The sequence below is a fragment of the Neolamprologus multifasciatus genome, chromosome 13 (assembly GCF_963576455.1).
Source record: "Neolamprologus multifasciatus chromosome 13, fNeoMul1.2, whole genome shotgun sequence".
In the NCBI taxonomy this organism is placed as follows: Eukaryota; Metazoa; Chordata; class Actinopteri; order Cichliformes; family Cichlidae; genus Neolamprologus; species Neolamprologus multifasciatus.
The window spans coordinates 10466876-10484201 of NC_140451.1; positions in this window are offsets into that span (position 1 = coordinate 10466876).

Here is a 17326-nt window from a genome sequence, read left to right on the forward strand (position 1 = left end):
TGATTCTGTCGATCTGTGAAGCATCAGCTGCATTTTGTTTCCCACATAAAGGTACTTAACAAAAGCTCCTGGCTTAAGAAACTGTAAGAACTCGCTTGATTAGGTGAAATATCTGCAAAACATTTCCCTTTGTTTACTTCCCCAAGTCCAAAAAAAGTTGTGATGCTGTGCAATGCCCAATTTACACTTCTGCTGGGAATCTTTGTAGTGGTTATGACGCAATCTAGCTATGTCGCTAATGTTGTTTTTGCTTGTGCTGATGCCTTACTTGTTAAAAATGACGTTTTTCCTTCCTGGTTACACTTTGCTGTGTCCATTTTTTCAGGTGCAGATCTATTTGTCCCTCTAGTTTTTCCATTTCTTTGTGCATTCCCTCAAGTCCATTCCAACAATTTCAGTAATTTTCCTCCAGGAATTTGCTGATATTTTGAGTGCAGTATTATCCTTCATACTGGAACAACTGGTTGTTATTCCATCACTGAAACATTCAAAATCTGTAGTGTAGAAGCCTGAAATGCACAGAAGGAATTGTCAGATATGCACGTCAGGTTACATTGTAGGTTTTTGGCATAGGTTTCAAAACTGAGGAAAGGGGTTCATTTAAAAACACGTCTAAGAAAAGTTGGGACAGAGGGAAATATGACAATATCATATGATGTATGATCCATATGTTGTCAAATGGTGAAAGGTCTGGACTGCAAGCATCACCTGGACTCTTCTACTACGAAGCCATGCTGTTGTAATTAGATGCAGTATTTGATTTTGAATATTCTTGCTGAAATATGCAAGGCAGTACGTACACATGGTAGATGTATATATTAGTGAGCTGATGTTCCAGGCGGAAAAATGCAGGAAAAATAAAAACAGTTAAAATTATAAACAGACAGAATGTTTTGCACTACAGAAAGTCAGACTTTGCTTTTCAAAAGTTTAATCATTACATTCATCTGTGTCAGCGAGCTACTTGGTTTGGTAACCAGCTGTTACCAAATACCGGAATATTTTTTTCAGTTTTTCTTGAGTACTAGCCAAACAACCATTACTATTGATATTTACTATTGAGGGTTTCAAGTCCTTGTATTTATACAAGAGATACTAAAATAACAACAATAGTCAGGATATGATAGAGGGAAAATGATCAGTCACAACTTTGCACTTTTCAAAAAAAAACAAAAAACCACTCAATATTAGCTGAATATGAATAAACACTGTACAAAAGTAATGAGCCACCCCTTTCTTTATAATTTGCTAGGAAAATGGGAAAGCTATTCATGGACTGTTAATCTGGAATACTCAAACACTGCCAATGCAGTAAAAGCATCCTTGGATGGAAAAACACCAGTGTTGGGTAAGTTACTTTAAAATAGTAACTTAGTTACATTACTAGTTACTTCTATCAAAAGTAACTCAGTTACTTCAAGTTACTCGTTACTTTCAAAGTAACTAGTTACTAGGGAAAGTAACTTTGGTTTTACTCAGAATTCTCTTGTTAATGTGTTGCTTCCATAACTTTGCCAGTCTTCTAGCTTGCTTACTTGCCACAAGTGCACTGTGCCACCTACCAATAGAAAGGAAAAGATAATGTGCATATTTCCACGAGAGAAATCCCACGCCTGGACCGTCATTGACCGTTGCCATGATTCTAGCCTACGTCACAGCGTCATGTGTGCCTTTTACATCCAACACAAAAACTGCAGTCGTGATGCTTTGATTGTACTCAACTTACTGTACTGTAACTCGGAAATTCTGCCTTCTGAATAGGAAGATGTAGGTAACACCAGACTGCAGATGAGCTGCATACAGGGCTGGACTGGGACAAAAAATCGGCCCGGGCATTTTGACTAGAGACCAGCCCACCATTATAGGAAAAATCATAAAGCCTTTGAATGAAAACAAACGCTGTTGTGACAGTGATGTACACTGTTTTGATGGTATATATGCATCAATCGTTTGTTGTAAGATTGAGATAATTATTTTTTAAAAGCTAGACATTTTAAATGAGAATAAGAAAGAAAAGTATTTCTTTGTGCCCACCTCTCCCTGTTAATGCCCTACCTGCCCCCCTGGCAAAACTTTGCTAGATCCGCACCTGCACAGTTACCAGCTGTCAACTACCTAAAAAGGATCCTGGGGTTATCTGTCTCTCAGAAACAGTTCATAACTTCCCTTCAACTCATTTATGTCACCTAAAAGGTAAACCTGTTTCTCCATCACCTGTTCAGCTCTGATGATTCAGTAAGGACATCTCCTGGTTTCATCTTCATGTTTCCCTCTCACCAGATAACCAAACCGATATCATGACCAGCAGCTTTTTTGCAGCTGTGGCTCCAGCAAACATCAGCTGATACTAGAAATTAATATCAAATCAATTCTAACAACAGCTGATCAAGCTTAAAAGTGCTGCTGTTGTTTAGCGCGACATCGGCTGGTTTCCTCTTTCTGGCGCAAAGTGGGCGATAAACAAACAAGAGAGCCGATCAGCTGATCATTGATCAGTTTTCATGATTGAAGTAGAAACGGGAGAGGAAGGGGGGAGGATGAGAGAAGAAGAGGCAGCTGTGCAGCGTAAAGACAGAATAACTCCCGCTTTGTGTCTTTTTCATTGTAGCTGAATTACGGGACAAACTGTTCCTTTTCACCTCAATAAGAAATGCGTAATATTTTCTCTGAATACCAGATGGGACGGTTGGCAACTCTAATAACTTATGAACAAAATAAAGTTCAACATCATTAACTTCATAGCACCCACCCAGCTGTATAGAAACTCCGTCACGCTAGCTAGTACACAGTATGGAAAAAGTCAGAATAACGAAAATAAACTGCACCTAAACTTGGTTTATATCTGACCCAGATAGACTGCAGGTCATAACTTCTTACCTGAAGTTCAGTTCATACTTGGATCGGCGGCCGCCTCGGGTCTCTTTTCCTTCTGCGTCCACTTTCTCTCATCCACCTGCTGCCTCCACCACTTGCTAATGTTACTGAATCTGTGGAAGCTCTGATAGCCACCACACGAAGTAACGAGTAACGACCCTATCTAAATCCCAGTAACGACTAACGCGTTCCTGATTTTGGCATAATAACTAGTTACCGTGCTCGTTACCACAATAATAACGTAGTTACTGTAACGCGTTACTTAATAACGCGTTAGTCCCAACACTGAAAAACACACAGTGGAACACTATCAGTCATTGATTGGCCTCTCTGCAGCATGGGGACACCATAAGACCCATTGCCACTGATTTTCAGTGTAATTTGGCATACTTCAGCCTTTTCTCCCTGTCCCTTCTTCAAGATTGGCTTCTTGACAGCCACCCCTCCACCAAGTGAATTTCTGATTAACCTTTTGCAATCAATAAATTGATCAGATCCTTTATCAGCTCTTAGGTGGATGTTTTCTTTTCCCATTTCATGACTTCGATATACCACTCATTTCCTGTAGTATTTTTTTAAATGTGCCACTTCTTCTTTTACACTTTGCACTCTTTACATTTGTCCAGTTTCCTCAAATTTTTTAAGGAAAGGCTGCACCCTATGCTGAGAGATGCTATGTTTTCAGGTAATAGCTCTTAGGAATGATCTTTTACTTTATGCCTTTTAAACTATGTGATCTTTGGCATTTTACACAGATTCAACTTAAGAAATTGGAACAAATGATTTTTTGATTGTTTTTTGATTTTGATTTTTTTGCAACAGGCTGCTTGAAACAAAGTGCATAAATATATAATTTACAATTCGTTATTTGCAAAGTTGTCATTTATATGTAGAAACAACACTGCTTCATCTGGACCAGGTGTTGAATGATTCATAGGTCAGTGTAAAATTACAAAAAACAACCCCAGAACATTTCTCTGAAAATGGTCAGATACATGGACTGGACTGAAAATGAGTGAAAAAGCTGCTAAAAATAGTGCAGAGGAAAAACCTTCATAAAGCCCAGAGAACTATTGCTCAAGACCACTTTAAAAAAAAATACAATAAATCTGGCTCCTTGAAAGGAAAATAAAAAGAAATGAGTGATGGCTCAAGGCTTCTGCAAAGTACTGAATTAACGTGTAATTAAACGTGCTTTTTAGTAAAATACTTCAGACGCTGCCACTTATGGTGACCTGTCATAACATTTTAATTTCTTTATAGAGACCCGGTCAAAGTTACTGTATATCACCAAATATTTTTTTAAATCATGACCATTAATTCCAAATTTACCATCATTTTACCTTTTACCAAGCCAAGATAAGGGAAACAGAATATATTAAAAACTTCAATATGCTAGCATTCTTATTATTGACGTGTTAGCATACATAGCATTATGTCAAAATACAAACTAATCAGTTTATAGCCTGTATATAAAGACTTATGCTGGGTGTTGTAAGTGTACCACAAGAAATTACTGTCAAGAGCAATGCTTCTTCATCCAGGGAAATAGAGCATGTTTTGTTGTGATAGAATCTGTCTTAGCTTCCGACAGCATGCTGGAGATACAGTGAGGTGCAGCTATGTTAGATCATCCTGCCAGGTTAAACCACATTTGCTGATTAGTTCCTATCTGCCCTCTGCGTGATATGGATGTGCACGGCGAAAAGGCCAGAATATCTCTCTGAGCTATGTAAACTCACCACTGCTGGTCATGGCGCAACAACTCCTTCCCCCACAGATCTGCTCCGAGAGACAATGGCAAAGGTAAGGAACAACATGGCTCTATTTTGCAGGATGAGTCACAGATAGTGTCATCACCACGATGAGATGAAGAGGAAAGTGCCAGGGTGCCATGTCTTTATCGTGACTGCTCATCTCTCGCCCCGCTACATGGATGCATGAATGGTTGGTGATAATTTAGTGTAATCATAAATATGGGTAAAGATTGCCTCATTACCTCGTTATCTACCTCAATATCTGGCGGCAGGTTCTAAGAAATGAACGCTCATGTTGCAACTTGATGAAACTTATTAACCCTGATTTTGCGTTAGATAAGATGAGCACAGACTAAAGCCTTGTGAAATGGTCAGTGTAAGTGACTCCAGCCCTTTGGAGGATCACAAAACTTAAATGAATTTTAAACCACAGTTTCTGTTTAAGCTACATTTCTTGGATTTTATACCGCACCGCTTGAAGTTACCATCATGCCACACACTCTGTGGCCTGTGGCACTGGATGGTTACATCACTCAGTTACATCGACTTGGGTCTAACAGGGAAATGTTACAGCATTTCGTTTAAAAAAAGAAAAGTGAGTTTATGCGTGTGTAAGAGATATCCATGACTGCAATCAAGAGCATGCAATAGGGGCTTTACATATGGGAATATGGGCTTGCGCTACCTGGGGCTGAATAGAGTCTGCGAGGCATGTCTCGGTGGCTAAAATGAAGAGGTCCATTTAAATGCTAATGAAAAACATTAATGATATGCAAAGAAAAATATCAGGATTGGAAGCAGCGTGGGGAGCCACACACAAATAAGTCACATATAAAAAGCCAATAAAAACTTCATGCAAAATGAGGCATGAATGCTTTCTTGTGCCACCAAATATTAGATTATGCAAGTAATCCTTTCAGTCAGTGATGGCTTGGAATTTGAGGAGGCACCGAAGGCCAAGCCGTGTCAAGCCATCGGCTCCTTTCGCCAGCTCGTCCCCACTATTTGTGATTGATGACTATGGCTCGCACATGACCTAGCACAGTGAGGAGCCTCTTGAGCACTGACCAGCACTGAACAGTGCAGGGTTTTACTCGGTTTACATCATGGTAAAAACAGCCATCACCCTCCCTCATATTTCCAATACGTTGATGTTTTCTTGAACTCCGAAAAGCATCTTGATATCGCAGCCTTAGATCCTCTCTGTAGGGACTCATAAACTTTACATTTTCAATCAGATGAATTTAGCACAGACTTCCAACTAGAGCATGGAAAAATACGCTTTTGGTTGATGTCTCCTTCATGGTTTTGATTTCAGCTGTTGTCTTTTGTTGCCAGATATTCATCAGAGTTGCAACATAACCTACGTTGTTGATATTTTCATGGAGAAAAACCTTCGTTCTGCTGGGCTCAAACCCAGCATGGCAACAACTCTGCATTCACGTGCCAGCTGTGAATGTCACACCAGGTTTTATTGACAGCTGCAATGATTGCGTTTCATATATACTGTAATTACCACAGTCAAAATATTGTCTCAAGGCATGAGAAATGCTGAGGGGCAGGAATCTACGCAAAATACACACACAGCTGAGGCTTTGGGTGTTTTTTTTTTGCTTACACTGGTAATGTAGGCTTTTCAGTGAATTTTATAGAAACCTGCGTCATGCGTGCACGTTTTGGCGTGGAATTGTTCATGTTGAATCATTTTAACGTGACAAATCACTGGTGGAGGGACAGAGATGAAGATAACAGATAACAGAGCGGTGATATGAGAGTGTCGGAAGGGAAGACAAAGTGAGAGAGAGTGGGTAGTGCCTCGCGTTCTTTGGAGTGCAAGTCTGAATTATCGCTTGTGTCTCGGCACATGAGGCAGAGGGCTAGGGTATCCGTGCTGGTGACTGTACATGAAACATTCCACGTCGGGTTCAGGACGGGGTTCCTCTTGACTCGTCGTCCGTCATTGCATAAAGCTCGCTCTCAGCTGTGAAGCAGCCAGTTCTTTTGTTAACGGCGCGGCGAGCACTAAATTATCATGGTACTCGCTCACTGTTGAAAGTTCCATCACCTCCCTTTTTCCCTGTCTCCCTAATCCACCTCTTGTGAACATCTGCTCCGATGGGCCACGGTGCACAAGCTCATGCCAGAGCTATTGTGCGCCACACACAGCTGTGGCTGAAGCGTCTGTCTTCACCTCAGTAACATTGCAGACGAACTAAAGAAGATAATCTTTAAAAGAAATCGCAGGTAAATACCTGCATGCTTTTTTTTTTTTTTTTTTTTAAAAACCAGTGATTCAGAACAAGTCTCTTTCTGCTCTGCTGAAACTGAAGGCAAACTTGGACAAAATCAACCGAAAGCCAGTGAGACACACAAAAGCGCCTCATTAAAAAAATACATTCAGTGGAAAGTTGCTGAGCAGGCATGCTCTTTACAAAAATATCCACATTCACACCTGGGAGCCTTCCTGTATAAATATTGCAATTGCTCAGCAGATTTTCACTGCTGTGCTCAATTGCATCTCAAAGAGGAAGTCATTGAGAAGTATCTGGAGATGCGCTCAATATTTGGGCGAGACGCGATCTCCAGAATGCTGTATCTGCGCTGTGTCCGAGTCTCGCTCTTAATTTGCATGTGTTTATGTGGCTAATTCTTCATAATGCTTTTTGGAGAGGAGTGAAAAGCTCTCCTCAGGGAGCGAACCGGCCCAGGTAGCCCTCACATCTGAAGAGTGGCCTAATGGGAAAGCAAACACGGTGATTACCAAGGCCCCTTTACAAGGAGCAGCCTGCAGCGAGAGTGCAGTCCTGCACCTGAGCAAGCATGGGTGTGTGTGTGTGTGGGTGTGTATTTTCTCGCTCATGTAGTGTATGTAGTTGGAGTTGACTGAACCACGTAGATCCTTTCTTTTGTTTGGGCAAGATTGCAAAACTACATTATCTATGATATGCTATTGCATAAAATAAATGTGGCATCACTGCTGTGTAAACAGGATTCAAAGTACATTTTAAAGCCTTTTGTGTTAGCATTATGGCAGCTGCCTTATACTTGTTTTTGTAATCCAAAAATGCATTTGGATGAGCTGATGGCGTTATCTAGTAGCAAGCTTGATTAGCAAGCTGCATCAATAAACTGTATGGGTCTGTGGGGATTAATTCACTTTTGGAGTGAGCCTCAAGGGGCAACTCCAGGAATGGAAGTTTGGGGCTTAGTTTATTGTTTTTAGCTCCCAGTGTACCCAAGCTTGAGGAAAAAGGATAAATGTGACTCGTTTAAAGAAATTTCAGAAATATTGGATATGATCTATGTAAAATCAAGAGTCCTACATGAACAGGCCTGACAGTTCACCTCACAGCTACCCTATAAAATATGAGTCTTTGCCCTTGTAAACATGAAATGCAACGGAAATATGTAAAAATGTAAAATATGATTGGTTTATTTAGAGTTAGAGTTTTACTTTGTACCTATGCAAAAATATTAATGGAAGATTTACATTTAATGACTTAAAGTCAGCATTTTGGGCATACATATTTGAGTGTATGATAACCTCTGGTTAAAAATTACACTTTAAAGTTGGAACAAAACTTTAGAAGACGCACTGAAAAGTCTAAATACTTTTTTTATACATATTGTAGTACTCACCACCAAAGAAATACTTTTTCATGAACCATTTGTGTACTTTTAATACATATTTTAAACATATACTATAACATATATTTATCATCTATTTACACTCTTCCTCTTTAAACAACAACAACAAAAAAATGATTCCCAGCATGGAAGCCTGCTGGTGTGGTGTGCCATGTCTCCTCGGGGAGCCCGGCTGTTGCATATAGAGGGGCTTTCTCTGAAAGCACACGGGCCCTCTTCACTCTGTGTTGACTTAGTAAATTACTTGGGATGTCAGGGCCCAACCACAGCTTATCCTCTGAGAGAGGGGGGTGGGGTGGGGTGGGGCAGGGGTGCGGGGGGTGTGGGGGCAGGGGTGTGGGGGCGGGGGGTGGTGGGTGCAGCGTGGCTGTGAGAAAACAAGTGAGTGTGAGAGCGAGGGAGGGAAATCATTGTAGAGGGCTCAGGTGCAGGTAGGAGCCAAAGTGTGCATTTACAAAGAGGAGGCCCGACTCACGAATGAAAAAAACAACCTGCATGTGACGAATAAAGCTTTGATTGATTGATTGATTGAAAACAGTAATCATAAAACAATTTTTGCACTTTATCTACAGCGGTACAGACAGAGTATTAAACTTGTGCACATAAAAGAATATTTGAGCAGCTATAATGGAAAAAGCATGCTCAATTTCAGAATAAAAGCTGATTTTTGGATGATAGCTATTACACAAAATTTATTTTATGTCGTGTTTGAAGGTGCACAAAACAATCTGATCTTTTCCCCTAAGATATGCATACTGGTACTCTGCAATCATGACATCCTTACATTCACAAAACTTGTGCTATGTTTGCAGAAAAAGGCACCACGTGTTGTTTTCTGTCTCGTAATGGATCATTTTCAGAGTGCTGTGCTTCTTGTGCAGCCATCCAGGTGCTTGCAGGAGGTCAGTCAAAGAGACTCCTGCAGGACAAACTGCTGTATATGTTTTGTACGCCGGGCCCTTGGAACTGTCTGCAGTCTGCGCTCAGGTGAGAGGACTGCACACCTGTGGCAACTCTATCCTGTTTGCTTTGACACCTCGTATGCCGTCTCCTTCAACAACATATCTGTCATGCCCACACCCTCCCACACCAAACACCACACACACATACACATACCACTTTTTTTTTATGGTATATGCAGTTAACTTGAAATGCACCAATTATGTCCCATCGTTGATTATTTTCTTGTCAGTTTTGGCAGAAAAATTATTAAAAAACAGATTAATTCGAAATATTTTACCTCAAGCAAACTACGTGGCAACCTCTTTCTGTGACAGCAGAATTTCTTTTCTCGCAGCTTAGCGTGCTGTTCTGCATAAAATGTGTTGAATTATGGGCTAAAACGGGCTTTCTGTTTGATGATGGCCTGCTTCCATCAACACTTGAACTGAGTCCTATGATCTGTTCTCTTACACTTCACTGGCTTCTTACATTTTTTTCCCTCTTTTTCCTAATTTTTTTCTTCAGAATCACATTTTCTCCTTCATCTGTCCGCAGATCACGCTAAGCCTTTGATAGAGATGGCAGTAGAGGGGGCATGGGAGCGACGGGGGTGGAGGTTGATGTGCGATTGTGGGTCGGGGTGTCAGTGGCTCCCCCAGGACCTACTATGAAAGGATGTGTCTGAATCCAGGGCCAAGTGAAGACAAAAAAAAAATGCTCTCAAAGAATAAAGAAGGGCTTTGTGTGTAACCATCTAGCCGTGATCGTGCTACAATCAGCGTTTCTAATTTGTCATAACATGTTTTGCCATTTGTTGACATCCGTCATCCACCCTTACAGAGAAGTTTCCACACTTGGATGCACGCTATTTGGATTACAATAAAATGTGGAAAATGTTCTTCAGAATTAAGTTTGTGTGGTAATTTAACCTCGATGTCACGCGTTTATCCCTTCAAATACAACACAAAAAGTGTGAAAATGTGTGAAGATGGGAAAAGTTGGAAAAAGTTGATTGCCTCACAGTGTAAGGTGCAATAAATCTATTTTTCTTTGTCCATTTTATGTAAATGTACTGTAGATATATGCATACATATTAACTGAGCCCCCAAAAAGTAGTGAAAGGTCCGAATAGCTTAATGTAACAGGTCCGGTATTTTCATTTAGTGCTTTCTAAAGTGGTTTTTAAAATAAATGTTCTTGTAGTGATGGATGTGTGCAGGGATCTGAATCAGCTGCAGCTATCTGGTCTTTTTTTTTTTGAAGAGTCCCATTCTCAGGCCTACAGATCTGAAGCGAAGCGCTAGAATGTCTTCTCTGATATAGACATTCAAAACTAACGCCATAACAGCAGCCCTCTGACACTGGACATTCACATAACGTGACTTCTAAGTTTTCCAGCGGCTAGAAGGAAGGGAGGGCAGCAACAAGAGCCTCTTTCAGAGGCATTTCACCGTTGATTACAGCGGCTGACTGCTCCCCGCGTTTGAACAATGCGACCACGAGGCCTTCGTGATTTGTAGCTTTGCTGGATTCGATACTTTTGATAAATCATTGAATCACCTTTTGGGGAAAAAAATGAGGTAGAAAGATTAAACCAGCATGAGAACCATATGGAGACACGGGGAGGAAAACAGGGTGCACAGAAAGAGATATGCTCAGTATGTCACTCATAAATATTAAATTCGCGATTTATATTCTTGTATAAATTAACTTTTGTCCAAATTTATGAAGCAGTCTCTCAAAAGACAGCTTTGTGCTTCAGTTACAAATACAGAGTTAGTCATAGCATGCAGGATTAATGAGGGAAATGATCACGAGACATGTTTACCGTTGGCCTGTCGAGTTGCTTTCCTGTTGCCTCTGGTTTGTTTGTGAGTCGTGTGATTTAGGACTCTATTAATCTACCCCTATGTTGTTCTTGATGTTTGCATCGAGTGACTGGCGGAGGGTTTATGTGAGGTGTACCTCCTTCGTTCTGGACTTGCTTAAAGCTAGAGCTCAGACAGGGAAAGTACAAAGCCTTGCCTGGTGGTCTGCACATATGCCTAGATGATCTGCCCAAAACAGCCTGGATGGTGGTGTGGCAAAGACACACCTGCTTTGTCAACACCATCTTCCTCACTACTGCGGCCAACTGAAAATCCATCCTGTATAATTGCAAAGACTGTAAGGCACCATAGATTTGAAGCAGATTTGATAGGAGAATACTGAATACTTAATCTGAACACTTAAATGGAGTTTGAGCCATGTGTGTAGATCCTTTGTTTCCTGCTGTTTGCTATTTACAAGCGAAGGTTTAAAGTTATTAGATTAGCATTTAGGTATTGATTTATTGCGGGAAATTTGAGAGTTGTGTTACAAAAAGCAGTTTAGGTTATTGTTTAAGATGTTGCAAATTATGTAATTAACCAAAAGAAAAAAGACTAAAGCTATCATTTAAAGCCATGTGAAAAAGAAGTTTTCACAGGACCTTCATGGAGTTCTGTAAAAAACTAAATACACCCCATGATTTAGTAGCTCGTAGAACCACCTTTAGCAGCAGCAACCTGAATCATTTTTACTGTCACTTTATTATCTCCCGCAGCACTCACCTCAAGGTCCTTAAAAGTGCTTACTTTAGTTCTTTGAGGTTTGCAGGCATTCATTTATGCACAGCTGTTTTAAGGTCCGACCAATGTTGTCAGACAGATGTCGTTACATTTGACTCTAGAGTACTTTGGTATATAGAGGAGTTGACTGTGAAGTGCCCAGGTCTTGCGGCCCTCCATGCTTGAGAGTTAGTGTGCAGTGGTGGGTGCTGATGTGTTTTGTTTGATTGGCACTGTGCATTATGGTCAAACATCTCCACTTTGTTCTCAAATGCCAAAAGAACATTCAATTCAATTTCAATTCAATTCAGTTTTACTTACAAAGCTCAAATCACAACCCCCTTTGAGCAAGCACTTGGCGACAGTGGGGAGGAAAAACTCCCCTTTAACAGCAGGAAATCTCCACCTCCAGCAGAACCAGGCTCAGGGAGGGGCAACCATCTGCTGCGACCGGTTGGGGGTGATGGGAGGAAGTCAGGACAAAAGACACGCTGTGTAAGAGAGCCAGAGATTAATAATAATAACTAATGATTAAATGCAAAGTGGTGTATAAACAGAGTGAAAAGAGATGAGTGGGAAGGAAATGTTCAGTGTATCATGGGAGGCTCACAGCAGCCTAAGTTAATGCAGCATAACTAAGGGAGGATTAAAGGTCACCTGATCCAGCCCTAACTATAGGCTCTATCAAAAAGTAAAGTTTGAAGTTTAATCTTAAAAGTAGAGAGGGTGTCCGTCTCCTGAATCCAAACTGGGAGCTGGTTCCACAGATGTGGGATCTGAAAGCTGAAGGCTCTGCCTCCCATTGTACTTTGAAATATCCTGGGAAGCACAGGTTAGCTTGCAGTCTGAGAGTGAAGTGCTCTCTTGGGGTGATATGGTACTATGACATTTTTATGATACGATGGAGAGTGATGATGAGGAGAAAGATTTCAAATTTAGTTCTGGATTTAACAGTATGGGGGAAAACATGGTCTCTCTTTCTAGTCCCTGTCAGTAATCTGGCTGCAGATTACTGGATCAGATGAAGGCTTATCAGAGAGTTTTTAGGACAGCCTGATAATAATGAATTACAGTATAAGTAATAAATAGCATCACTCTGAGAAGTCCTCTCCAGAAGTCTTGTGGCGTTCAGATGCAGCTCTGCAAACCTAGGTTGTTCTGCCATGCTCTGTGTTATGGCAAAGAGGCTTTCTTATGGCAACCCTTCCAAACAACCCATCCTTATTCAGTCTTTTTCTCACTGTACTGTCATGAACTTTAACATTTAACGTTCTAATTGAGGCCTGTAGAGTCTGAAATGTAGCTCTGGGGTTTTTGCAATTTCTCTTAAGCATTACACAGTCTGACCTGGGGGTGAATTTCCTGGGACATCCACTCCTGGGAAGATTGTGACATTGTGTTAACACACACAAGAATGTTTCAGATTAGCAAACTGCCAAAACTTCTACCATGAGTAAAATGATGAAAGATGAAATTGGCACACTCATCCAACACTGACACTGAAGCGTGCAACCCTATTTAAAAAACACCGTACCTACAGTGCAAGTATCTTGAAGAGCAGTTGTGAATATTTTTACTTTATAATTTACTGCTTTACTTAAATGGAAGTACAAATCTTTTAGACAGATCCCTTGTTTTTTATTTATTTATTTTTTCCTTAGCAACGAACAAACCAGAAGTCTGTGATGTTCATCCAACAGAGTGATCCTGGTTTATCACCTTTGACCTCAAAGCCTCACCACCTGAGTGTTGCCGTGCCCCCTCCACACACCAACGTTCACCTGATGTTGGGACAGACAACCTGGTTCTCGAAACAGGGGAGGCATGACAGGGCAGGTCACCGGAGAGAGCGCAAAACAAAGAGTCAGATTTCACAGACCCTCTATCAATCAAACATCTTAGAAGCACAGTCCCACTACCTTCAGGAATCCCACTGGCTTCAAAGGGAAATGTGTGAGGGATTTTTTTTCCCTCGCTTCTGAACATAGGATTGTTGTAGATCAGCAGCAGTGTTTATTGTCCTTTGTTGTAACATCCTCGGGCGCAACCTTAGGATGTCACTAAAACCCTTTTGTGTTTACCCATATGGTAACAATACAACGCTGAAATAATACAGCAAAAAAAAAAAATCCTTTGTTTCCCATATTTGCAAAGTAATACTCAACGCTGCACAGCAAGCAGGGGCAAGATCTCGTACATTCCCAAACACAAATTAAGGCATGACAAATGAATTCACTTACGCTGTTGTGTGTGTTGCTAAATGCCAAGTCTGCTTTGTATACAGCTCGACGAAATGACTGGACTGAGACAAATGGGCATTGTTTTGGTGTGAAAAGCAGCCGAGACGTTTGTGCTGCTTTTCTAGATTTGCCACAGATTCAACTAAATCAGCTCAGGAAGGTGACTATAAGCATTGTTTGCAAAGTGTGTCAACCTCTGCCTCTATCTATTGTTTTTAGCAGTTTCTTTAAATGGTTATTGATCGGCACAGATGCCTGTTTTCAGGTGCTCTATAGGCTGATGTGGTTAGGCATGGATGTTTGCTTTGCTCCTTACCACCTTAGGCACTCTGTCTCCTTCGCACATCTACCCACCTCCTGCCTTGATTTGGCTGTGCACCTGTCTGGTGGAGGCAGCTGTGGGTGGGCGGGCCTTAGTTGTCAGTGGAACATTCCAGAGGAGAAGTCACCCCGTTAATCCCTTGGGTTTAGGCCAGACAGCTCCCCACCTCCTTCCCTCCCACCTTCATTACCTCCAGTACCCTCGGTTGCCTCCCTCTCTCTCGTTGTCCTTTGCGCGCGGTTCCCACTCTCAGCCCTGGTCAGGCTCAAATACTGCTATGTCAAAGTTGGACACTGAGAATGAGATTAAAGGACAAGTAACCCCCCTCCGCATGCACACCAACCCTCCAGCTCCCAGGCCCAGAGGTTTTAATCCCCCCAAATATTCAAGAATGGAAGAAAAAATCATGTCCAAATCTGTAGGCTTATTTTTGGGAAGGAAAAACATTAACAGACACAAAACAAAACAGTGTCCCTTTTAAGTTTATATGCAATAATACTGTGACTTTATCAGTCTTGAATCAATAATTGTTGTCATGAACACACGTTTTTAGAAATCTGCTGTCCATTCCCTATGTTCTCCGAATGTGTGCCCGTGTGTGTAATTAGTGGGTGTGTGTAGGTGCGAAGACCATGTGTATAACTCTGTCTACTGGAATTTAAAACAAGAGTCTCTTTATCTCCCTGTGAAATTCTGATGTCAGGCCAGATCCCGAACTTGGCAGCCGCTCCCTTCAGCTGGAACACATAAATGAGAAAAGTATCACAATTCACCCTAAAAGCACAGAAGATGATGCTCCCCTCAAGTTTTCCTTCGACTCTGCCGGTGCTCTATCTATAGCAGAACATTTTATCTCGCTCAGTCGGCTGTGCGGAAGGGGTGACTAATGCCGTGTGTGTCCGTGTCCAGCAAGGAAGGCTGAACTAGTTCTGGACAACAGCAATACTTGTGTTTTGGTGCAGGAAGTTTATAGACTACAGATGACTGATTGAAGCAGACAATTGAAGCAAACAGGGCCATATTAAATGTTTTGAAAACAAGTCTGATGTGTGTATGACAATACAGTGCATCTGGAAAGTATTCTCAGCACTTCACTTGTTCCACATTTTGTCAGGTTACAGCCTTATTCCACAATGGATTAAATTAATTTTTCACCTCAAAATTCTACAGTTTCTGCAGCATTGAAGGTCCCAATGAGCACAGTGACCTCCATCATCTGTAAATGGAAGACGTGTGAAACCACCAATAAGGCCTGTACGGTAGAGTGGCCAGACAGAAGCCATGCCTCAGTAAAAGTCACATGACAGCCTGCTTGGAGTTTGCCAAAAGGTACCTGAAGCACTCTTGGACCATGAGAAACAAAATTCTCTGGTATGATAAAACAAATATTGAACTCTTCGGCCTAAATGCCAAGCATCATGTCTGGAGGAAACCAGGCACTGCTCATCACCTGGCCAATACCATCCCTACAGAGAAGCAGCATGGTGGCAGCATCATGCTGTGGGGATGTTTCAGTAGGAACTGGAAGACTAGTCAGGGTCAAGGGAAAGATTAATGCAGATGAAAGATGAATGTACTGAGACATCCTTGATGATAACCTGCAGTCTGGGCCTCAAAGGTTCATCTTCAAACAGGGCAACGACCCTAAACACACACCTAAAATAACAAAGGAGTGGCTTCAGGGCCACTCTGTGAATGTGCTTGAGTGGCCCAGCCAGAGCCCAGTCTTGAACCTGGCCGAACATCTCTGCTAATAAGTCTAAAAATGCCTGTGCACCCACACTCCCCATTCAACCTGATGGCACTTGAGAAAGTCTGCAAAGAAGAATGGGAGAAGTTGCCCAAAAATAGGTCTGCCAAGCTTGTAGTGTCATACTCAGATAATTTGAGGCTGATGCTGCCAAGGGCAATGCTACTTCAACAAGGTATTGACCAAAGGCTGTGAATACTTATGTAGATCTTATATATGATTTATTTTGAATACATTTAAAGCAATATTTTTTTCACTTTGTCATTATGGGATATCATGTGTAGATTTTTGAGATGAAAAATTTATTTAATTCGTTGGACTGAGGCTGTGACATGACTCAATGTGGAACAAGTGAAGCGCTGTGAATACTTTCCAGATGCACATTATGACAGAAAGCTGTATGAATAGGAAATAGATTGTCTGTCTTTGTATGAAGGAGAAAGAAAATCTACTTACCACTATTTTCCTATTTTATTTACTTAGCATTAGCATGTATTTGTCTCCAAAATGCACACACACACTTACCACCTTACTACCTTACTTACCTAAGCTCACTTTAGGCTCCAATAAAAACAGTACACACAATTTATGCTTACTTGAACAAAGTAATCCCATTTAAATTGTATAATGAAAGCAAACAACCACTAAGAAAGTTGCACTAATTAAGCCACTGTAGCAAAAAGAATTATTCAGAGGGGAGGTAAAGTATGAAAAGGCCCCTTGTGTGAATTCACCTAGTCCTTTATGCTGCTTATTTTTCGTTTGCACCCCATCCATTAAAAAGTCACACCTCCTCTAGCAATTCATTTTCTTGAGTGTAATGTCAGACCGTGCTCTGCCATACTGGCTGGACTGCTGGGGAAGCAGTAAGAGAGAGGCTCCCAGGGTGCACGCTGTCCTCATGCTATTTACCCACAGACCAGAACCCCCTCTGAAGGCCAGGGGGAAGCCATGGCTGGGCCAGAGGCTATTAAAGCCCTGATGGCTTTTGACAGTAATTTCTTCATGAGTCCACAGCCCGCAGGGCCTGCCAGCAGTAAGATCGGGTGCCTCCTCTTGCCCATTAAAGCACACAAACTGTGCCCACAAATCACGCTCAATGGTATCTCTGTGCTCAGGGAGTGTGTTTGCGCATATGCGAAAGAGAGAAGTGAGGAAGCACGACTAAGGAGAAGAGGAGGGGGTAACTGCGAGAAGGTCCTGGT